Source organism: Oenanthe melanoleuca, chromosome 1A, assembly GCF_029582105.1.
Source record: "Oenanthe melanoleuca isolate GR-GAL-2019-014 chromosome 1A, OMel1.0, whole genome shotgun sequence".
Lineage (NCBI taxonomy): Eukaryota > Metazoa > Chordata > Aves > Passeriformes > Muscicapidae > Oenanthe > Oenanthe melanoleuca.
In genome coordinates this window covers 19,959,186-19,983,119 of record NC_079334.1, presented here as the reverse complement: position 1 = coordinate 19,983,119, position 23,934 = coordinate 19,959,186, and positions in this window count along the sequence as shown.

The window sequence follows — 23,934 nt, the reverse complement described above, 5'->3', positions numbered from 1 at the left end:
ATGTGTGAGAAATCAAGTGTGGGACAAAAATGATCATCCTGGGAATGACAGAAGTAAGGTCTCCTGCTCGAAGCCAGCCTTGGTGCGTGGTTTCCAGAAGCTGGCACAAGCACAGAAGCTGTGTATAAGCTCTGTGGAAACCTTATCTGTGAGTGTCCTCTGCCTGTTTCCCAGCAAGGAAATATCACATAATGTAACCACCCTTGTTACTGTCTGTGACAGAGATTAACAGGAAGGAGTTTACTTTGGTTTACAGATGCAATAAGCAGGCTTTCCCTTGTGAGCTGAATAGCTCAGGTTTGAAGGGGATTAAGATCCCTTTGCTGAGAAAAATGCATGGTCTGGTAAGGACAGTGTCCCCTCTCACCATCTTGGGAAGTGACAGAAAGGGATTCATGGCTAAGCTTGCGTCTGCTCAGCTGGCACTTTAGGTTTTACCATGACAGTAGTGAAGTTTAAAAAAAAGTTTCAAATCTAATGGGGAGGGATATTGTACCTTTTTATTATGTGCCATAACCTGGGCAAACCAGTGGTACCTAAACATGCACAGGAAGAGCCTGAGCATCCTCATTTTAGGCTGTTCTTTAGGGAAGTGACAATCCAGTCTAACAGATGGATTAGAATATAAGGGTTTTAAAAAACCCTTCCTTTGGAGAGAACAGAGTGAGTCTGTGTGTGTGTCTAAACTGTGCATATTCTTGTTAAAACAAAGGTGTTACTGATGACCAGAAGTGGCTGTCAGAGTCAGTGGAGGTGGCCAGCTGAAGTAACCTGTAGGGATGGTTAATGGGCTAAGAGGGACTGGTTTTAGTGACCTGGACATGCTGTGTGGCCTGATGAAGGAGGGCTCAGGCCCTGCTATCCAGCTGGGACAGTCTCGGCCCAGGCCAGCAGAAACTGCAAATTGTGTCTCTGAAACAGCACTGGCAGCCGCTCCACCGAGAGCTGATAGGGCTTGAAATGCTGGCTGTGTTATAGGAAAGGTCTAACTGATTAATCTAGCCCTTCCACCTCACTGTTCCTGCAGTCCATTATTCTGTTTATTTTTACTGCCTTCCCTTTGCTCCACAATGTGCTGTTTTGGGCAGTTGTTGGGTGCACCATATGGCAGCAGGGAGGCTGAGCCCTCAGGCGAGCCCATCAGTTCTTGTTTTCCCATGTTTTGAGGTGGCAGATTCAGCTGGTGTTTGTTAGAGCCTCAAAATTGAGCTCTATCATTCTGCTGCTAGTCTAGGATCATGCAGGAGGATTATATAACCTTAGCTTCTCTCCAAAGTATTTTTTGCCACAAGAACCTGCTTTATTTCTAAACATAACTAAACAAAGGGGAGAACAGTACTTTCAAGGAATATTTACTTTCTTAATGGCTTTCAAAGGCTTCAGCTTATAAGGTGTAGAAGGGTGACCAAATGATGAAGAGTAGCCTCAGATTCTGGTAAATTCTGGAAAATTGCAGAGGCCCTGAAATGCTTTTTCAGAGTTCAGCATGCTTGTACAAAACCTCTGTAAGCCTTTCTCACTGTAGTGCAGCAAGTCTTATGAAACTCATTGAGTCCATCACCTCCTACCTCGAATTTTATATAATTGCCCCAGGGTCTTCCTCCTTGTTTCCTCAGGCTTTGTGGTTTATAACTACAGCCATGTGAATCTGGTGGCAGTACTGCATTCAGAGCTGTATATAATGAAGAGATGCAATTTGCTGGGCACAATGACCTCTGTTGGGATCCTTCTCTGTGTTGCAGACAGAGCTAATGCATGTGCAGCTGTTTTCCACTCGGTCACGTTATCTTCTGTAGAGGTCAAGGCCCCACTGCATTATCTGGTTTTGCTGCCCTTCAGCATCATTGGAGAACTTTCCAGCTCATGCTGTTTCCCAGAACAGACACTGTCCCACTGACTGCAACCTATGGCTTCCCCCAGTTCAGAATGAAAAATGCCTGGCATGCACAGAGATGGTTTTCAATGAACCTGACTGCACTGCTGGACTTTGTGGATGCTGTCTTTTCTTGCTTAATACTAAAAACTCATATGCCCTGTACACAGATTTTACCCTGATTATTGCATTTTCGGATAGGAAACCAGAAGCTTTTCTTTGTCAGTATTTTTCTCTTGGCATCTCTGTATCTAATTCTGTAGATATCTACCCTCTCCCTTTGATTCCAGACACACACATTAGTCTGCCATTGTTTTGTAATTAAATCCCCATTCTATATTTATATTTGTGCTTTATTCCTTTGGGGGGATAGCTTTGTACATCTCTGTAAGGGTATAGAGCTCTGCTGGTAGAATAAAAAATAAGTTTTAGTTCTAACACCTTGAGATCCATGAGTTTCCAGTCTGAGGTCCAAAAAGCCAAGTGAAGAAAATGTGACTTGCTTATTCTTGATTTTATTTCTTTAAATCTAGACCTCCTGGTGCCAAAAGAATTCTTCTGAATAGAGACAGTAAGATAGACATAATTATGTCCATATCTGTTTTTGTATTTTCTTGATATTTCAATCAACCTCTGAAAACTTCAGGCTGCAAAGCAACCTAATCAGCAGTAGGTTCAATTTTAAAACTATTTTCTGTGTTGAAAGATAGAGGTATCATCCCTGGAAGACATCACTGATAAGCACTTGAGTGTTGCAATTTGTAAAGAATATTTTAGAATGTCAAACATTGAATTCTTGCTTCACATTTGATGATCAGAAAATACTCCAATACTTGTTTTTTTAATATAGTAAAAGTGATAGAAATACTAATGGGAACCTGTACCATCACTTAAAATAGCTTGGCATGAAATGGTAATAATTATGTCTGTGCTGATATTGGTTTCAAAAGTAATAGTAGCAGCAGGTATTTAACTGAATTCATTATAAATAATTACTTTTGAATGTATTTTCTTCTGCTGCCATCACACCATTCACTTGTCCAGGCTAGTTTATTCAAGTGTGTGTTTGTCAGCTTTTGAAGCAAACACCACCAGCCTTTAGGCTGTTTTAGAGATATTTGAAGCTCAAAGCATAATTTGTTACATCATACATGTTGCTCTCTACTTTCCTGGATGTCAAAAACTACAGGAATACTTCACAACTAAAATGGATCAGACAGCCAAAAAGCCAAGGGGAGGAAAAAATTTGCAGGCAAGGAATTGAGGATGAGAGATTAAGCAGCCTGCCAAAGTTTACAAAGGAAAATCTATGCTAGACTAGGAATTGGACCCAGACATCCTGAATGTCAGTCCAGCTGTAACCACAAGACTGTCCCTCTTCTGATTCACAAATACTACAAATATTACAAATTAACTAGCAGCTCTGAATCCTTGTGATACATTAGTCATAAACAGTGGAGTAAGAGTATTGCATTCTTTGTAAAAATGCAACACTTGAAGTTTGGGTTTGCCTTGGTACTAGTCAGCCTTCTAAAATAAAGGGTCATTGAGTGAAATGTGGGCTGCAGTTACCAGATTTAGACTTTGGCTGTTTGTCATTGTTGTGTGTCTGTAGCCAGGACTCACTCAGGATACTACTCTGTGACAAAGAGACTACATTGGAAAAAAGAGAACCTAGCATTCACATTTTAACTGTTACAGCAAGGAATGACTGCTGTCACCTGAAGAAATGCCTTTTCTTTCATAGGTATGGTGCATATATAGCTGGAACATAGGCATGGGCCTTCAGAATATTTTTATATGGCAATAAGTCATTTGAAGCCAGGATTTTTGTGGCAACATCTCTGTTGTGGCTGAATACCTCTGAAAATGTCTTTATAACTTCTCAGAACCAAAGAGAAAATTCAAAAGGTGTCTCTGACCATCAAGGATGGTCTGAGCTTGCTCTCAAAATCTCACTTTAGTGTAAGATTTTAAAATCCCTTGTTGCTGCCTGGTGAGGTCCTCTCTGAACAAGGACTGATTAGAGAAGAGGCTGATTGTGCAGCTGATGCCAATGTTAGTCCCAAAGAGCATCCATAAACTCAAGTTCTATGTCTGTATGATCTGTGGCTGACATAGAGTCAGAATAATAAATGGGAATCATACTGCTCAGCAGGAGGAAATCTAACTATAATGCTGCTCACCATATTTCAGAGGAAAAATAGCTGTCAGGCATGCAATGATCTAAGTCTGCTAGGAAATAACTCTATCTGTACAGTGAACTTTGGGAAATCCCCTCATCAAATTCACTGACTAGTGACTGTAAAGAATCACAGAACAATAGATATTGTGATTGGAACAGCTGTGGAACTCATCTACTCCACCCACAGAATTATTCACAGAAGAACCATTGCCAGCACATCATCTGATCAGCCCTAACTGAATAGCTGTGTCCTGAAAACTGCCTAAATTGGATATTCTATGACCTCTGTGGCCTGTCTGTTCCCATGCTGCACTACCTTTACAGGAATTTCCTTCTTAATGTCCAGCTCCTGTGGCTCCTGTTCAATGTTTTATCATCTGATGCTGCTGAGGAAAATGTGGATTTGTTGTGCTTGTAATTACCCTTCAGGCAGTTGCTGGCTGTTTGATTAGCCTTCCTTTCACCTGCCTCAACATGCCTCTGCACACCCTTGCCAATCATGTACTCCAGGCCTCTGACCACTCCTGGTCAGAGTGGTAGAATTCTGCTGGACACTTCAGTTTCCTCCCATCCCTCTGCAGTGTCCAGGTTCCAGACTGGCCAGCATGTCCTAAGCAGCCTCATCAGTGTCAGGCACCAGGGAAAAGAACTTTCCTAGATCTGCCAGCCATGCTCTCCTAATGTTGTGCAGAACACAGCTGCCTTGTAGTGTCAGTGCATGCTCAGCTCATTCAGCCTGAAATCCACTTTCAGTATCTCAGAAATGACTTTCAGTATCTCAGCCAGTTCCCTCTCATCATATGGGGATGCAGGGAGTCATTCCAGCTCAGGTGAAGAACTTTGCATCTCTCTCTACTGGACTTCATGAGGTTTCTATTGCTACAATCGTTATGTCTTTGAGATGCCTCTCAGTTGAAGATGTCATTTGTTGTGTCAGTTGACATAATTTTGCATCTTCCAATGATATGCTGAGGGTGCACATCTGTTATTCAGGTTGTTGTTGAAGTATAGGGACCACAGGACCAACCTCTTGTGCACATCATTTATTACTAGCTGTGAGCAGATGCTAAGCCTTTGATCATCACTACCTTCTCAGCCTTGTGGTTGAGCTGATTTTTAACCCACCCATAAGTCCTTTGTTATCAGCTAATGTCTACAGATCCAACAAACTGCAGTGAGAAAAGGCTGCTTTCACCTTTTGTTGTCCAAACATGCTAACTTAAAACATCTTCTTCTAGGAAAAATTACCTGGCATTCTGTCATAACATTTAATTACAGTAGACTTATTTCCCCACCCCAGATAGAACCGAAATTGTTTCAAAAGGTGAACAAATTAAATAAATTCTTTTTTAATTTTGTTTTGACTGCAAGTCCTTCCTCCTGGTGTGAAAAGATGGGACCAAAAAACCCATTCACTCTCCAAATGTGCCTGGCTCTGGATTTGGATATTTCATATCCAAACTCTCTACCTGTAGTCCATATTTGTTAGCAGGAGGTCAGGGATTAAGACCACCTCATGCATCCAGGGCAGAGCTGTTATAAGGGCGCCTTTTATTCATTCAGTCATTCCTCACCCATCCTCTTTAGCATTCAGTTTCTCTCTGGTTCCTGTTAGGTTAAGGGGAATTACACATCCATATGGATAGGAGAGAATGGATTCCTTCTTCCTCTGTAGACAGTAAGGAAAACTAGAGGAAGCATCAATTTGTAATATAAGCTGACCAAAGAAATCCCTAGCAATTATTTCATCACAACTGTCTAATTATGAGGATACAGTTTCCTCTCTACACCTGAGGAACTGCAGGGCTGAGCTACATCCCAGATGAGTGTGGTACAACTGAACAGTGACAGAATTAAGTCCTAATGGAGAAGCTCCTCCTGTTGCTTAGCTGGCTGGGTGACCTACATGTACTGTCACTGGATACTGAACATCCTTGTTTGAGCACAAAGTCGGTATTATAGCTGATGCTGAGACTTATTAGCTATTTCTCCCTGCCACCCATGATAGGATTTAATCTCAAGTAATCTGAGGTGGCAATGAAACATGATGCAAAGCAACTTGGAGGGCTTTTCTCTTCAGACTGGCTTATTCTGTTTGCCCTGTATGGCAGAGTCTATTGAATTCCAAGCAAAGTCAGGGAAAAGACTCTCTCCATATATATGATGACTTGCTGCAGTGAAGGAAGCTGCCCTGACCTTGCTTTTGTACCTCTCCAAAAGCCAATTCAAAGGCACAAAACCAAATTCCCAACAAAGCAGTGAAGGAGCTGGAGCCCAGAGGCAGTTTCCTGCTGTCTGATATCATCTCTCTGCACTAACATGAGCCTCCTCAGGGAGATGGGTCAGCAAACTGGGTTCCCACCACCCACTTCACATGGCAGGGACCACCTCTGGCCTTGGGGATGAACAGAGGAAAATTTCCCTTCAGCTCAGTCAACTGCTACAATGAGGTGAGTTTGAGTCCTCCATCTTTTGATTACTTATTTTCTTGGCATTTTAGTGAAAGCCAGAGAATCTGTTTTCCATTTGCTGTACTTTTGCCGGAGACTGTAATTGCTCTTTGAACCTTCAGGAGCAGGAAACCCATTAAAGGCCCAAGAGGACAGGGATTCAGTGCCAGCCAGCACATTCCTTAGCTCCTTTCATCCTGCAAGAGGAGAGTGCTTCTGGCTTATCCAGAAGGGATATTACTACATTTTGTTCAAATTTAAGGCTGATTTCAAGAGTAATTTTACCACTCACCTTATAGTTGTCATTATTCCTGCTATTTGCAATATTCTCTTTATGGTTATTAACACAGAAATATCTATGGGGAGGTCATTACAGAAAACCCAAGTATCAGGCTTGCCTTTCAATATCTTGCAGACTGTAATGACAGATATAATAACAAGAAAATGTTAGCTGTGGGTATGGCACATCAAACTGTGTTGGTCAGAGCTTTTAAGGAGCCTCTGGAAAGAGAATGAGAAGGCTGCAATTGTATGGGAAATAAGAGCTGCCTGTCTCAGATACAAAACGTATGAGAAATCTTTCATGCATGATAATATGCCTTTAATGATGCAGTTGCCACCCAATAAATTACTTTTTTGAAGAAGTGAATAATGGCGTTGGCATGTTGCTGAATTATTTTAGTTGTGCATCCCCTCTGTGAATTGCTGATAATCTTCCAGAAAGTGGGAAGTGGTTTGCTGTCACTTTGCCTCAGTACAGTGTGCCCCACAATGACTTTCTGCTGCATGAGAGCCTTAGGGATGCTACTTGGCTGTGTCTGAGTCTGTCCCATAGACTCTGGCGTGGGAGAGAAGGAAGCAGCACACCACAAGGAGAAAAGCCTGGAAGGTACTTCTACAAAAATAATGGTGGAGTGGGGTAGTACTGGGAGCAGCAAGGCACAGGTATTCTGAGCCTAAAAACTGAGAATGAGGAGCTTGAATCAGGTGCACTGAAAGAAACAAAAGAGATTGTTTTAAGGATGACCCAGCTGAAGTTTGTTTATTATTCCAGTGAACTTCACAACAGCTAGTCCTGTGCCAGGTTTTAGCCCTTCAGCAGTTGGCTCTGTGCCATTTTAGTTACACAGATGGTCACTAAAGCTGATATAATGATCTGGAGAAGCAGTGGATAGTGCACAAGAGTGTGAAGCAAGTGTAGTGGCTCACACTGTTGTCCCATCCTCTGAAACGGTAAAAGGAAAGGAAGCAGGAGACACAAGGATGTGTCATGAAGATGCCACAAAGGCCTTGAGACTTCTCCAGCTCATGTCTGGGAGTGGGTCCTACTGGAGAGGAGCTAGACAGACCACCCTAGTGATGGCCATATTTGCAGAGGAACTGTCACTTCTTTTCTATATTACTCCTTTTGAGAGATCAAAAAAAGGATTTTGCTAGGCAGTGACATGAAGCAAAGCCTGTCATGCATGCTCTGTGTGTCCAACAGAGACACTGACACATTTGCAGTGGAGCTGGGTTAGGAAGGAGCCTGTGCTGAACATCACAGTAACCATCTTGCTTCCAACAGAAAATAGCACTTTGCATGTGGCAGCTTTTCTGCAAGGAACCAATGGGTAGTTCAGCTCTGCAGTTTACAGCAACAACCAGGTTGTGAGAGTGGGGAATCTTCACTGCTAATCATCCAAACTCCTTTATCTCCAAATAATCTAGCATAAAGGGCAAGGATAAAGCATTGGTTCTGGTCCTCAGCCTTGTCCAGATACACATGTCCCTTAGTCATTCTTCTTACATTTCAGGTTACTTTAAAAAAGGACATATAGACTCATGTTATTGTTTAGGGGGGGAAGACCTCTAAGATCAAGTCCAGACATTAACCTAACACTGCCAAGCCCAATACTAAACCAAGTCCCTAAGAACAACATCTACAAGTGCTGCATATTGCACACTAGATGCACATAAAATATTTGCAATGGCTGTGGAGTCAAGTGCTTTGAAACTGAGGAAATCCAGGATGAAAGTTACCTGGGCAACACTGAGCATCACCTGGTGGCTACACGTGGCTGTGAAAGCCTCACAAGGGCTCTCTGCAGTATCCCCTGCCTCATGCATGGTGGGACACAGATGGCAGTGGTCAGCAGAGGAAAAGGGAATGCAGAAGGAGCAAGAGTCATCATGGGCTGAAGGGATGGACTGTTGCCCTGCAGAGCTGGCCAGTGCTCCTGTCATCCAGTGTGATGCTGGCAAGTTAGCCAGATTCCCCATGGGTGATTGTGACAAGGCTATCCATTGCTCTGTGTGTGCCTGATATAGCCTCCAGTTCCAGACTGTGCTCTGAGACTAAGAAGGGTTATTTTTATTATAAATTGACTCCCTGATCCTATTTGCAGAACAGGCCCAGAACTGAAAGTGTGTGTGTTGTGAGACTCAGTGAAGGGCCAGGGTGGGAAGGCAAGGGCTCTGCTGACCAGGGTGGAAGCTCCTGGCTGAGGCTGGCATTGCAGCCAGAGCCCCTGAATGGCTGAGCCACAGCTGCCTTGCAAAAGGGAATGAACACTTGCAACTGCACCTGGGCTTTGTGCTTTGAATATAAAGTGCTGCAGCATGGTACCAACTGAAAATCCAAGTCCTTGTCATTCTGCATCAAGTACACAAATCTTCTGACTTTGCACTTTCAGCAGGCAGCCTGTCATTTACAAAATACATAATATTTACTGTCCTGCTGTGAAAACAAATTTGTTGATGTTTCTGAAACAGTTAGATATGATATCTTGCTGAATGCCATGAACTCAAAAAGTAATTCTGTTCTCAGAACTTCATTTAAACCCTATGAACTAAAGATAGGTTCATCCACTGAGCAGAAGAACAAAGCTAAGTCTGAAATGTTTATTCTTTAAATTGCAGGAATCCTGTGACAGGAATCCTGTCAAAGAAATTATCTACATTGCATGGCTCAGAGAACGGAAATTAAAACTTCAGTGTCAGCCCTTGTATGGGCACTTCCCATGGGCAATTCCTGGCTTTGCAACTCCAATACTATTTGAATGTAGTTTTTGTATTCAGACAATACATTTACAATCATCTTCACTTGTAGCCTACCAGTCCCTGCGGACCTGAAACCTTCTCAACCGAAAATGTTTTCTCTTAACTAATAGTCAGTTACAAGCTCAATTAAGCCAGAGTGAATCTTGTATATAGACAGCTTTTCTTGGGATAAGTGGTTTATTTGATTGTTTGATTTGGCTTCCTTTTCTTTTCTTGTTCTTTCTTTTTTTTCCATACAGGAAAAAATATGAAATGTGAACATCTCTCATCATCTTTATAATCTACAAAGCCTTCTGGATGGGCTTACTAGCACATCCCTGGAGAGACAGCAGGTATGTGTGGGAGCTGGAGTATGTCTGAGATGGTGGCTGATGACCTGTTGTCAGATTTTTTTCAGAAGTAGAGTTCAGCAACCCTTCTGATGTGGAAGCCTTTAGTACAGGAAATTTTAACATAATTTTCTAATTGGAAAATAAAAAGAATGTAAGAAAAATAGTATTTAAAAGTTTTTTGTTTTCTTTGCCCCTTCTTAGCTTTCTGTTCCTTGTTTACAAAGGAACCAGATTCTTTCACCCTGTGAAAGGTTTAAAACAGGTTAAAGCACCAGCTTAGGATTTTTCTTAAGTAACAACCAACAAGCAAAGCTAAATCCTTTTGCAAAATAACAAATTTAATCGGACAGGCAGCTTTGCACCAGCTTCCGCCAATCTGCTGCCCAGGGCAGAGGCACAGGAACCGAGGGGGCCACAGCTGCTCTCCAGGGAGACCGGCAGGGCTCCAGCACCAGCCTGCCCAGCAGATAAAGGTCCCAGCCTGTTGGGAACTCACAGCAAAGTGTGTAACAGTCCCACTGGTACTCAGCGTTGGGAAACTATTAGAGGAATGCGTGGTTCAACAAGCCTCTACACACATGCCTCTGTTTTTTCCCTTGAGATAAGATTTCGTGTTATGAATTCTCAGGGCTTCCCCAGTTTTTCTGGGCAGAGGAACCCTGGCTTAACCCAGCTAATGATGAAAGGGGCCCATAACATGGGACAGAGGCAGGCCTTGTCACCTGAGGCACCTGGCAATACCTTAGGAGAGAGTTTTATAAAGCAGGGAGTTGTCGCTCTTGGCACAGCTGTCCGTGCAGAAAGCAGACTGGCTCCTGCAGCCCCAGCCCTGTGCAGTTCAGATGACCTGAGCTGGGTTCTAGAAGCACTGTGAGCTGCTCAGAGCCAGTGCAGGCTCCAGCCCTGTGCAGTTCAGATGACCTGAGCTGGGTTCTACCAGCACTGTGAGCTGCTCAGAGCCAGTGCAGCCCCATCCCTGTGCAGTTCAGATGACCTGAGCTGGGTTCTACCAGCACTGTGAGCTGCTCAGAGCCAGTGCAGCTCTATCCCTGTGCAGTCCCCGGGTGAGGATGTTTGCTCAAGCCTGTGAACCCCACAGCCTCGGTTATCAGCACACACTGCAGGCAGGTTACAGCGAGTTCGAGCTTGCCTGTGTGACCCAGGGCTGGCCCCTGATTACAATGTCACTGTATGCTCAGCTCTGCACCCCCTCCTGCACTGGCTCCTTTGACAGACCACTTAATACACACAGCACATTTCTGAAAGGAAGAAACAATTCCACACTCCACTCAGAGGCTAATGGAGAAAAGTCTTGTTCAAATGCAAGTGTATGAAATGCTTCAAAGTCATTTTCTTGAACATGGCTAAGAGAACTCAGTCCTGTTTCTTACTCTATTTATATAAATACTTGCAACAATGGCTAATTGTCAGAAAAATGTAAGCTATTTTTTAGCAGGATTCTTGTCTGCCCATTTCTACATTCCAAATTTCTGTCTTTATTGCTGAGGTCTTGACTAAATTATATAGTTCAGTACAGAGCTAGGTACTATGTCTCCAAAATGAGCCTGTTGGGACTGACAAGCATTCTTGTTAAAAGCCTGAAATAAAATAATCTATTCCAAATGACTTACTCTTGACTCTGGCAACTATTTGTGTGTATATATGCCCCAAGTTACATTAATGTGGAAGTAACAGATCACAGAGAGCTTGTAGTGTTGTATATGATACTTAACACTTTAAGCCTATGGCCATGACATCACTGCCCTTGTTCTGGGCTCCAGCGATGGTGTAGCCAAAAAAAGCGTAAGTGAGAACACAACTCATTGTTCCTATCAGCTGCTAAGGCCGTGTTGACTTTGTGAGTCATGCTCAGCATGCAGAGGTGACACATCCCCCCATTAGTGTTACTAATTCCCTGGATGGAGAAGGGAATAGTGCCTGCTCTAAGAAAACAGGGAAGGGGTGGAGAAGCACTGGGACTCACAAACTCACTAGCATGGCTTAGCCCTTCTGAGTTCATTTGTTGGTGGCACAGATATGACAGTAATTGTTAGAGGATTGTCCTGAGGCTTATATAGGACAATTACTATTTTTTAGTGAATCCTAATGAGAGGCTCAGGCTGACTGCAAGATACAACGAACTAACTTGGACACTGTGTTTTCCTTTCTGTTTTGTTGGCTGTCCAGCAAAGAGGTGCAGAGAGGTGGAGAGCTATAGGGACAGAATTGCTCTACTTGTCTCAGCTGGAGAGAAAAGAACTTAAAAAGCCTAGAGGTGGGCCTGATAGTGATCAATATATGCTAGCACATTTGGGAGGATTTGTGTAAGAAAACAACAACATCATCATCATAAAAATGAGGATAATGAGGATGACCAAGTGTGAAAAGCTGGGACTAGGTGTGCCATAGTAGATGACCACCCTTAGCTTCATGTGATGGTTTGCAGTCTTGGTTGATAAAAATACAGCAAACTAGAGGACCAGGAAAGTCTGTTGAAGAAGTTATCTTTGAGCAACAAAAAGCCAGGACCCAGTGAGGACTAGGAGTGCTTAACAGGAATTGCAGGTGGTGGGAGATACTCAGTTGGGTCCATTAAAGAGGAGCTGCTAAAGGAGTTAGAATAGCTGTGAGAAGGAGCAGGCCAGAGGGACTGGTCAGGGGCTCCTACCCTGTCTCAGCTCCAGCCTGAGGAAGCCTTTGCTACCCAGCAGGTGTGTGGCAGACCCCCTGAACTGTCAGCTGTGAGTGGAGTATTTCCAGACCAGGGAAGCAATGGTCTGCTCTAGCAGCTGTGCCAGCAAGCACTGAGAAAAGGTTTGGCAAGTACCATTTTGGGAGCCAGTGGATGCCTGTTATTTTGTTTATGTTCCTTTGTCCTTTTCTTCTTTATTTCCAAAACAGTGCTGTTCTGCTAAGCCACTTATGATTTGTGAGCAAGGCAGTAGAACTCCATGAAGACTCAGTTAATTTATTTTTCTCAGGTTGGAAGTTGGAACACAAAATTCTGTTTATTAATGAAATTGAACTGCCCTTGCTGTTGTCAGTCAGACTGGCAGGAAAGGTACATTTATTCCTTCCTTAATTTTTTATCTTTCCCTTCTCATATACTTGAGGCAAGGGTGAGGAAAGCTGCTTATTGCTCCTTGCAGACCTGATGAGTCACTAGTGAAAGTCTGCATGAGGAACCATTGTGAGGTTGGTATCACAAAACTGGGGTTTCAGTTTATATACAGGAAAAAATAAAGGGCCTGACCCTTTGGCAGCCTGGCAGCTTTTATACCTGTCCTAAGCAGAGCCTGAATTCCTGACTGCATCTGAGACATGCTCACCATGTGTGGTTGCAGGATGCGAAGGTGTGTAGAAGCTGGATATAAAATAACTCATATGAGTGTTAGCACGGGTCTAAACCCAGCAGCCTGAACTTCTAAGGTCAAACATGCTGAGGCAAAATCCTGGGTAAATGCCCGACAATGAAGCACACGCCAGCACTGCAGTGCACTGCAGTTCCCTATGCTAGCCAGAGGAATGAGGGAGGTGTGCCCCCACACTGCCATGCCTGTCTAGGACACTGCCAAGGTATTCTAGGTTTCACCTGGGAGGCCTAGGAGAGGAAATAAGTGCCTTTGGTTATGTCCCCACTGCAAATGGGGCCAGAGGTACACTCTGATTATGCCACAAGCATTGCACAGAGCCTTTGGGGAGGATTTTACAGCTGGCCCTCGGCCATCTGTGAAACAGCTTCTGTTCTGATGGCCATTCTGGCAACTGCACTTTCAGAGCAGTATGAACAGCATCAGCAGTATGAAAATATTTGTTACATTTGAAGCCTTTGGAGTCCAAGACTGCTTTTTACTCGTGTGTTGCTCGGAACAGCCTGGAATGATGTCTAACATACCAGACTGCTTTCAAGCCTGAGAGACTGTTTCAGCAGCAGTCAGGACTGACAGAAGCCAATTGAATCAGGCAGAGAGAATGCAACAGACTGGCCTGAGGCTGTTCATACAGCCCTGAAGGAATCAGCTGCAGGGAAAGGATTATTTGGGGAGACAGATCCAGATCTTGTGATACTTGCTCAGCTACACAGGGTGAGAAGAGGCTGTGAGCAGTCCCTTTGCAGGTAACTCTGCAATCACAAAGAGACTTTTGTCTGTTCTGCCTCCTGGTATTTGTACATAGAGCCCAGTGCCATCTGCCCCCCATGAAAGCTGACTCCCATGTGCTTCTTTTTTCACAGGGACTTGATCTATTCCTGTGTTTCTCTATCCTTGCTGGAAGAAAGTGTTTCCTAAAGTCTAGTCCAAATGACTTTCACCATTATGAGCCCTTTCACCTTGATGCTCTTCTTGGATCCCCTTCAAGAAGATTATGAGGTGCTTAACACATTTTACTTTCTAAATTCACCCTTCAGAATGGTGTATTCTGCTCATTTCCCAACAAAGGGGAAAGCTCCATGCATAAGATGCTGCAGAGAGCCTTTGCCCCCACCCAAAGTCTTATTTTTCAGAATGATGCACACCCTGCTCTGCTATTACTTAATAAGAAGTGAAGTCACTGCTTTCCTCCCCTTCAAACGGCTCCACCCTCAGTCAGGAGGTCTGCCTCTCCACCCTTTGGCAAAACAACTGTTTGGGGGTGGAGGTGAGTTTAGGGGTGGTGCTGACCAGCCTCTCATCTGGGGAGAAAAAAAACAACCAGTCTAGTCCTGTCAAAGGGCTGCTTCAGAGCTGGGAACAGCCCTGACAGCCTTTCCTGCTCCTGTGTTTGTGTGTATTTCATGTGAGCACAAGTTAATAAGATCTTTCATGTCAGTCTGTGGGGCTACTTTAGGATGCAAACCACCTGGCTATTCTTTATCTGTATTTTTCCCCACTCCAGAAGAAAGTTTTCACTGGAACTCCCACCCTGCTGCTTTGGTAGGAAGAGTCAGAGAAGTGGGTGTGTGTAGTGGTGTGATGTGGGTCTAAGTTCTCTCTGCTCTGCTCAGACCTTTCTCACAAGCAGTGGGACGAAGACAGTCCCTGGGAGCTGGGTGCAGCTGCAAGATTTTGCCTTGACTCTCTCAGTGTGAGCTCAAGAAGGCCAGAAGCTGCCCTAAATATACTCCAGCATCCCACAGTCCCTTAGGGACCATCTGCCAACTAAACATGCCTCAACACAATGTGGTGCAGCCACTCTTCCTTCCCACCCTTGACATGCCCTTCCTGGCATCCTGGTGGCTATTCTGGCTGTCTACTCACTGGAGACTTTACTGCAACAGAGAAACCACAGGCAAGGGAGGGAGGCCTGGATTACATTCTCTGTCCTTGGAAGAAAGAGTGTTGACATTTGGTGCCTCAACAGCATGGGGAAGGCTTTTAGGGAATGCATTCTCTCCAAGAGATGTTATGTTGCTCTAGAACCTGTGTTTAAAAGGGGAAGACTGCAAATGTTCAGAAAAGAATTTGTAACATGCAAGGAAGCACAAAAAATGTGAAGGAAACTTGTCCAGTAGGGCAGGCAAGTATTTCAACTGGTTCATGCAGAGGGTGACAACTGGAAGGGACCTCTCCCATTGAAAGGATAAACAGATGGTGAGAGACAGAAGGCAAAAGCAGAAGGTCTGGCAAGTGAGGAGGCAGCTGGTAGGTCCAGTGGTCAGAATGGCCAGCTGTCCTGGGTTTGGAGGACTGGACTTTCACCTGCTGTAGAGCAAATATAGTTTTGTTCCAGCTTTGTTGGGACGAGTAGAGGAGTTCTCTGTGTACATAACTACTTTTCTGATATCTCCTGCCTCAGCCAGTCTATACCAACTCATGCCTTCTGTTCCACTGGGCTACAGCAATTTATACTCCAGTCTCTGTTTTCCCTGCTCCTCAGGCATTTCCTGGCTGAAGCAGCCGTTAGCTCTGCTGTGCTCACTCAGATGCTTCATGATTATTTATTCCTAAATAATCAACTCAAAAGCAGCAAAGAAGAAACTAGGGGTCCCACGATATTTTTTTATCTATTTATATAGAGTTAGAACCTCACTCAAATACCAACATCCCCATCCTGCCAGGTGCTACACAAAAACGGAACCAAGTCTGTGTCCCAGAGGGAAAATGATTTTCATATTAGCTGAGACAGACAGAGCACAAAGATGCAATGAGCTAATACTGGTTAATTCCAGTGGTCTAGGACTTCAGCTTTGCATTGTTACAGAGCTCACATTCCTGGGTCAGAGAAACCATATTTTTGGGAAGGTTCAGTGGAAATGGTTTTGGGACTGTACCAAAGCCCTCCCAGGATTCCAGTTTTCTTAGTCTTAGCCTCAAAGGAATTTACAGCTGGCTCGGACAGAACTGGAAGTCCCCACAGGAAGGATTTTGTTGATATTCAGTCTTTGGAGGACAGTGAGCTTCTCTGTGAAAGGCAACACATATATCTGTCCATGCCCACAGCACCACACCCACTGCTCCTGCAAAACAGATAGAGTTTCAAGGGCTCACATGGTCACGTCCATCTGTTCAGGGATTATTAGGACAACCTGTAGATGGGGTGTGGGGGTGTGGGGGGGAGATTCCCACTCAGTTTAGGCAGGATTTATCTCTGTCTGAAAGCGAAACAAGCTGCCAACACTTCTTAAAAATTAAGGGACCTTCAGCAGCCAGCAGACTCCCAGGAAAGCAGCTCACCAGGGCTGTTTTATTTGCAGACAGGCTGTCTTGCCCAAGATACCCTAGTCTGTCTTTTATTTCTGGTCCAACACAAAACCAGAGGTGTCTGCCTAATTAATAATGTAAATCTGGGCTCTGAAAGCTGAGGGAATACTGCTTTTCTATCCTTGAGAGTCATAATAACTACTTTTTCCTCCTCCTAATCAGTTTCTCAGTATTCCTCACCTGACTCTAAGACTTTTAAAATTAATCAGTTGAAAATAAGGTTAGTGACCCGATTTCAATGCCCTGAACTAAACATTTTTTGCAAAGCAGAGTCAGCATCTATGGGCCCATATGCCCTTTTACTCTCCACAGTCCCTACTCTACACATCCATCACTTAGAGCACACACTTTGCACCTGCAGAGCATCCTCTGCATATTTGTATGTGGAGAAGAGGGGCAATTGGGACAGGGAATCCAGAGAAATTTAGGGGAAATCAAAGAGCCACCTGTTGCTCATGTTTCTGGGAAAATTTGGTTGAGACAGGAGGAGTCATCACTACACTTTTACCTTTCTTTTGTACCCTGTGGTGCCTCTGGACATCAGACTCCTCACAAACTGTAGAGCAAAGTTCATGGCAGATAAAGCATTGCCATCAATCCACCACAGGAGTGTAAAGCAGGTAAGACTCAGAGTCCCATGAATGTGTATCTGCAGTACAAACACCAAATGCTGCAAGCTCCTTCACTCCTGGCATGGCACTGTTAATTTAAAATCCTCTCTAACATGTACTCGATGCCCTTTGGCAGGAACTCATTCTGCCTGTTATGTACCAGTACAGTGTTTGGGACAATGTGGTTTTGGTTTTTCTAACAAAGAGCAGTGCCAAAAAAGAATGAAAGCCTATCAGTCATAGCCTGCATAGGAAGGGCAGTGTCCATGGGATGATAACATCTTTGGTGGTTACCATCAAATTTTAAAGAATAAGTCATTCCCCTCATATACTTCAAAAAAACCTCATAAACTTGGTATGCTAAGAACTTCTAATATGAATATATCTCCCTTACTTGGAAAAAAAAAAGCAAATTATGCTTCCAGTTTCACGATCCCACTTCATTTTTTGATATTTGACCTGCAGATTAGAGGTTTTCACGTCATCTGTCAGCCCACAGAGAGTATCCCAAGGTTCAGTGTGTGTGAGAGAGATAGGAAAGGAACATTAGGAACAGGCCAACCACAAATAGCTAAAATTAGCTATGAGAACTGGAGTGCTGAGGTCTCTGAGGAACACTAGTCAAAGGAAGAAAATGGTTGTTTGTTGAACTCCCACTTATTCTACTGCCTCTGAGGACTCCTGGCTCATATCCCTGCCCAGACATCCTACATGGCTATTTAAGAGGATTTCCCCCGCCCCTTCCCCCTCCTTTGGCCATAATTTTCCTCTTCTGTAAGTGCAGTACAGAGTGATATGGGATTCCTGCTCTGGCAGCAAGATTCTGACTGCAAACAGGAAACAGGGGGGCTCTGTGACAACACGCACGTCACACCCACGTGCACACAGGGATGCTTCTCACATATGGCAATGATCAGCAGCTCCCCTTTTTCCTCCCCTTCCCTCTTCCCCAGAAGGGCTTACAAAGCCCTAGAGGGGCCATATATCGAGTTGGAAGCAGTCTTTAGGAAGCATGGCTGTGTGAGGCCTCAGTTATGACAGAACATGATTTCTTGCATAATTCTTTCAGATTCTCTGAGGCCAGTAAATGTGAGACTGTAAATCTTCACGTGACCAGAGCATATGGCCTTAGAATAAGACATGGAGTGAATTACAAAGAGACAGCCCATCTTCTTCAGAATCTGATTAAGGGAATCCTTTGAGAACTATCCCTTACAAGCTGCCCTCCCTCCTTCTTCACAGCAATGTCTGATGGAATAAGTTGGGGTTTTTTGGCAGCACCAGGTTCTCCTGTTTTCTCCTTCCTATTTTTAAAAGCCTTTACTCAAAATAAAACCAAATGGCTATGACTGCCTAATCCTTCAGATGATAATTTCAGGAGAAAAAAAAGAATAAAAATATTGTTAAAAGTGATACTTACCACATTTATACTTGTGGAAACACCTTGGGGGACTTGGACACATTGTCAAAACTAAGGAGATATGTTCTGGAGGAGCAGGAGGAGAAGGAAATGCTCTTCCATTCACTAGGAGTGAGTATGGGTTTTCTCCAGCCAGCTCTCTGTAATGCTATTGCTTACATCCATACACATATTATAATTATGCTATATCAGCCTCTCTGGGCCATTATGTATGGTGTTCAAAGGTGAAATTTTATTCTGAATGTGGAAATCAATGTCAAATAAAGTAAAAAATTCCCTTCCTAGCTTGCTCCTTCTTTTTCATGAGGCAGACTGTGCTCTTCTTGATGATCCTGCTTCTTTGGCACAGAAAAGGCTTTATGGAAATATCAACAGGAGAAGGTTTTCTCCAGCAATAGGTCATTGAATCTCAACACTAGGAAAAATTGAAATGCCTTCAGTGGGTACATCCACAGCTGTCCTGTGAGGAAAGGGAGACCAGAGAAGTGCCTTCTATCCTAGCTGCACTAAGGATTTGTTGGCACTGAGCAGACCTCCACCCCTGCCTTCCTATTCCACTCAGTGGTCTTGTGGTAGTTCTGCTGAACTTCAACTGAGGGAAAAGAAAGCAAGATTTTGGTTAAAAAATGCTGGGTTATGCAGGGAACATAAGATACATAAAATGCTTGTCTGTCTACTGTCTTTTGTACTGTCAGGTGCTGGGGAAAGTCTGCTGGAGAATCAGATCTCTGTTGGTAGAAACTGCTGTTGCTCAGCTCTTTGTTTATTATTTTCCATTAATTATCCCGTGATTAAAACTGTAGATTCCTCCCGTGCATTGCATAACTTTTACTGTGAGAGCACTTTCCTCAGTGACCTCAGCTAGGTGTCTGGGGAGAACCCCTCTCCTCCCTGGCCTGCGTGGTGAGAGTTCAATCTCTTCTTGCAGTTACCTTGGAGAGGAGAGGCAGGCAGAGGCAGAAGCAGAGGCAGAGAAAGAGAGAATGTGTTGTGCCAAGCTGCTGTTGGACACCTGCTACTGCTAGAAGTGTTCAGTACCTCTCCAACCTCTTAGCACTTGAGATGAACCACTGCTGTGGAGCAGTTTAGGATCCCAGTGCAAGGCACCTGGCATAATGCCAACCCCTGGCCAACACTCTGTGCGAGATTTGGTGGCACAGCTACTGAGAGCTAAGCTGCAGAGAGGTGTGTGTTTGCTCAGAGCACATGGTCAAGCTTTGGTACCTTCAGAGTTCAACTCCTGGTATGTAATCTGTACATACAGACTACACCTTCCTGGTTCCTGCCAGCTCTGGGTGGCTCTCACTGAAACACCCCTCAGAAAGGCACAGAGGGATAGAGGCTGTCAGATTAAAGGAAAGGGGAAGGGGGGCTGTGGGTTGTTACCTCTGTCTCCAGTGGAGAAAGAATACTATTTTCACACATCTGTGCTAAATCAAACACTAATTTTTTCACTCCTGACATTAATATATTAGGTGTGGAACTCACACTGCTGACCTGAAAAGTTCCTTTGAGGAATGCATTACTCTTCACTTGGGAAGAGCAAGACAATAAACAAATAAGAGTCCTCATTTTAGACTGCAGACCTACCATCTCTTCATCTTTTGTCTCACACTGAATGCCAAGATTTATGGAGAAAAATTCCAAAAGAGTGAGGAAACCGAAGCACTGCCTTTTGCTCTGGAGAAGAAAGAGATCCGTCCTTGAAATCTCACATCGGAAATTCCCCAGCTTCTCCTGGCTGGGACCCTGAGTCTGAGGGAAGGGCCTGATGTCAGTGAGCAGTCAGCTACTGTTTAGAATACAGCACTGATTTGGGAACACAGGAAGAAAAGCATTGAAAAGTTTGCATTTATAAGAAAATCCTGTACAATCTCTGTTGGGATTCCCACACAGAGGAGCTGCTTCTCACTTTTGACATCATGGGGTGGCATGCATGACAGGAATCACTGAGTTCATTCCCTGCTGGGACACTATCCTTGTCATTAGAGACTGTCCTTGTAACTAATACCTTAATTTGCAGTTTCAGGTGAGAGACTGGGAACACCTGTGCTATGGGGATGGAGAGACTGCCTTATTCTTACAGGAAGTTTCTGTAGGTAGCACAGGGAGAAGCAACTCAAGACAGCAACTTTTCCTGCACTCACACCTGTTCTACAGGTAAAGACCCTGACAGCCCAACACTATCTCTAGGCTCATTAAAGAAATAAAAAGAGGGATGCAAGCTCTGTGGTGATGCTCTTTCACAAGTATGTTGATTTTTAGGGACTCCAACATGCTTTAAAACCAGTGACACATCCTAGGGACTGGCATATGGAGGGACTGCAGCTCTGATAGCCTCAGGATGGTCTAAGAAATACAGGATTACTGTCTCCTGCCTGGGATCTTTCTCTACCTCCCTACACTCACATGGGGTTGTGGAAGCACCTGTGTCCTGGCAGTGCCTTCTGATGAGGAGAGAACAATCATGCTGAGAGACGAGGAAGCAGGCTCAGTCCATGCCTTCAGAGGGCTGGTGAGAGGCAGAGAGATGAGGGAACAAGGATCTAGTAGCTCAGCCTGCCAAAAATGCCATGTCTTCAGGTCAGTCAGCTCTCCTCCCAAGGGAGGCTGTATTCAGCTCTCCTGCTCCTCTGTGGCCAGTCATCACTGTGAAAAGCCAGGCCAGGTGGTGAGACAAAACCAGGGATGCAGTGGTCAGCCACCTTCAGTAAAAACAAAACATTGGAAAAGATGAAAATGAAATCCTGGACTGTGCCAGGGGGACCCAAAAGCACCAAGATAATCCCTCACCACTGCCAAGCAGAGCAAACTTCATCACAGGGAGGGCAGCCAGTTGTGAGAGACATGCCAGTCTGCCAGGCTCTCTGCTAAACATCAGGGAGCTGCTTGGAGCCCCACAAATACACACAGCAACCACAGTGGCCAGTACTCAAATGCAAACCCTCTCACACAAATAGAGACATTTCCTGTACAGTACCTAGGAGGAGGCACTACAAGATTCTGATATTAAAGTGAGAGATAATCTGTGCTGTCCCACACTTGAGTTGGAGCAGGAAATTAAGGCTACAGTTAGAGAAGGCAGTGAAATCTCTGACAACCACCTCAATCCTTCAGATCTTGCCTCATCAAAAGGAAGACTTGCCCCATAGTTCCTCATGGAGCTGATGCAGGGAGCAGATGTTACTGCTTTTCTTTATCCCTTCTTCCTCAAACTCCCCTCAAAGGCATCTACAGAGATACTGTCTTCTTCAAGTTACGTGGATAGAAACGTCAAACCTCGATTGCAGCCATGAATCTGCTCATGAGCTCTGCTGGCTGCAATGCCACAGAGCTGCCTTAAAGCTCTCTTAAAAATGTAAGGCATTCCAGTCATTTTAATTACTGTGCATTGCATAAGCCAGAAACCAGTTCATACAAAGGAACAACAGAAAAGTGATTTTCAATTGCTCTCACTCTCCTCTGTATTAGTGCAACCTCCAAAGCTCTGGGAACACCAGCTCTTATTACCATTTCAAGCACTTCATCTATTTGAAATCTCTTTGTTCAGTCACTTAAAGCTATTGATGCAGTTTAGAAGGGTTTAAAAAAGAGAATCAAAACTTCAATTTGGAAATGGCTACAGCAGCAAGAAAACAAAACAAGAGAAATTGAAAGACTTACTATAAACAAAAATCAGAGAAAATTAATTGCTTGGAATGAGGCACAGGCAGGTAGAACCAAGCAAATCACATTGTGTCCTTCCCTCCCGGATTCTGTCAGACCATCTAATCACAGCCTCCTGGCTTGAACCCTGCATGGTACTGAGCCCTTTGGCCCTGGTCCAGAAATGCACTTAAGCTTATATTTAACTTTGTGTATGTAAATGTTCTGTTGACTTCAGTAGAGCATCTTGTGTGCTTAAAGTTGAACATGTACCTTAGTGTTTTTCTGGATGTGGGCCAAAGAGCGCGGTCATGTGCAGGAAACATTTCCAGCTTGATAAGGCTGTTAAAAGATATTTCCTGGTTACTCTTCTGCAGCTGATGCCACATCACAGCCTGACTGCAGGATCCCCACACTACTGAGAGGGTGATTTCATATTCCACAACCCTTTATAATGGAAACCCATGGTGCCTACAGTCTGATCCAAGGCTGGGTTCTCTTAGTGGGCACAATATCTAAAGGATCCTTGAAGACTGGACACAGTGTAGAACTGTTAGAGCTGATGAAAATTTAATAGTTTACGCCCAATGAAAAGCTTGAGAATGGGATGGAGTGTTACCTATGCCTGGCTTGCAGACAGGAAGGTGACATAATTCCTTTGCAACCTCAGAGAAAGAGATCAAATGAATTTTTTTGGTATGTATTTATAGAATCAAAGACATTTTTGAAGAAGGAGTCTTCTCATTTTAAATAGCATATAAAGTTCACTGATACAACACTGGAATTAACAGGACTATTTTCAACTTGTTTCATGCATATAAATCATAGCAAATACAAACATTTTAAACAAAAAGTCTTCTCAGAGGACAGTGTTAGGAAAGAAACCATTTACTGAAAAATAAGCAGATAATCAAGAAATATGAGAACCTTTTTCTAATGTGACACATGACCATTCTCTACTGTCCTACAAGATGGTAGGAGTGTGCTATAAAAAGTGCATCAGATAGCTCTGAAAACATCTACCCTTCCCCTCATGCTGCATAAAAGCAGAAAAACAATGAGACCTCCTGGAGAGCATGATGCTGAGCTGGTGTAAAAGATATGAAGATTGTCAACTTCAAGAAAAATTTTTAGGACAAGAGGATGCTTTTGAGCAACTTGTCAGCTGGACAATTTAGAATGCTAATGGCAAGACTCCACACTCATGAATCAAGTCAATTTTCTGTCAAAGAATTAAAATAGAAAAGGGCCCTTACTTCAGAAGCTTTTAAAGTTAATATATTGTTAAGGAGGTGGCAGGATTGAACTGCAGGTTGAATTCTCCTGATTTCATGCATGATAAGCCCAGATTAAGCCAGCTAAAATCTGGTGAGGAACTACAAGTTACCAACCACTACATGTGACATTTGTCAGGGTATTTTTCTCTGGTGGTATCGGGCTGCCTCTCTCTCTCTTTCTCCCTCTCTCTCTCTGTCTCTCAACCCTTCTGGAATCTTTGGTTTTTTAGATTTGTTTGTTTGTTTGTTTGTTTTTGCCAGCAGTTGCTGTAGTTTGATGAAGCCCTTCTGTACCGAAGCAGCCAGCATCCCTTACAATGAAATGTGGTCAGAAGCAAGTGAACATATCTCATTCTCTGTCCCTGGTTCCAGGATGGTCGTGTGGAAGGAAAATGATGATGTTAACATGCACTTGATAT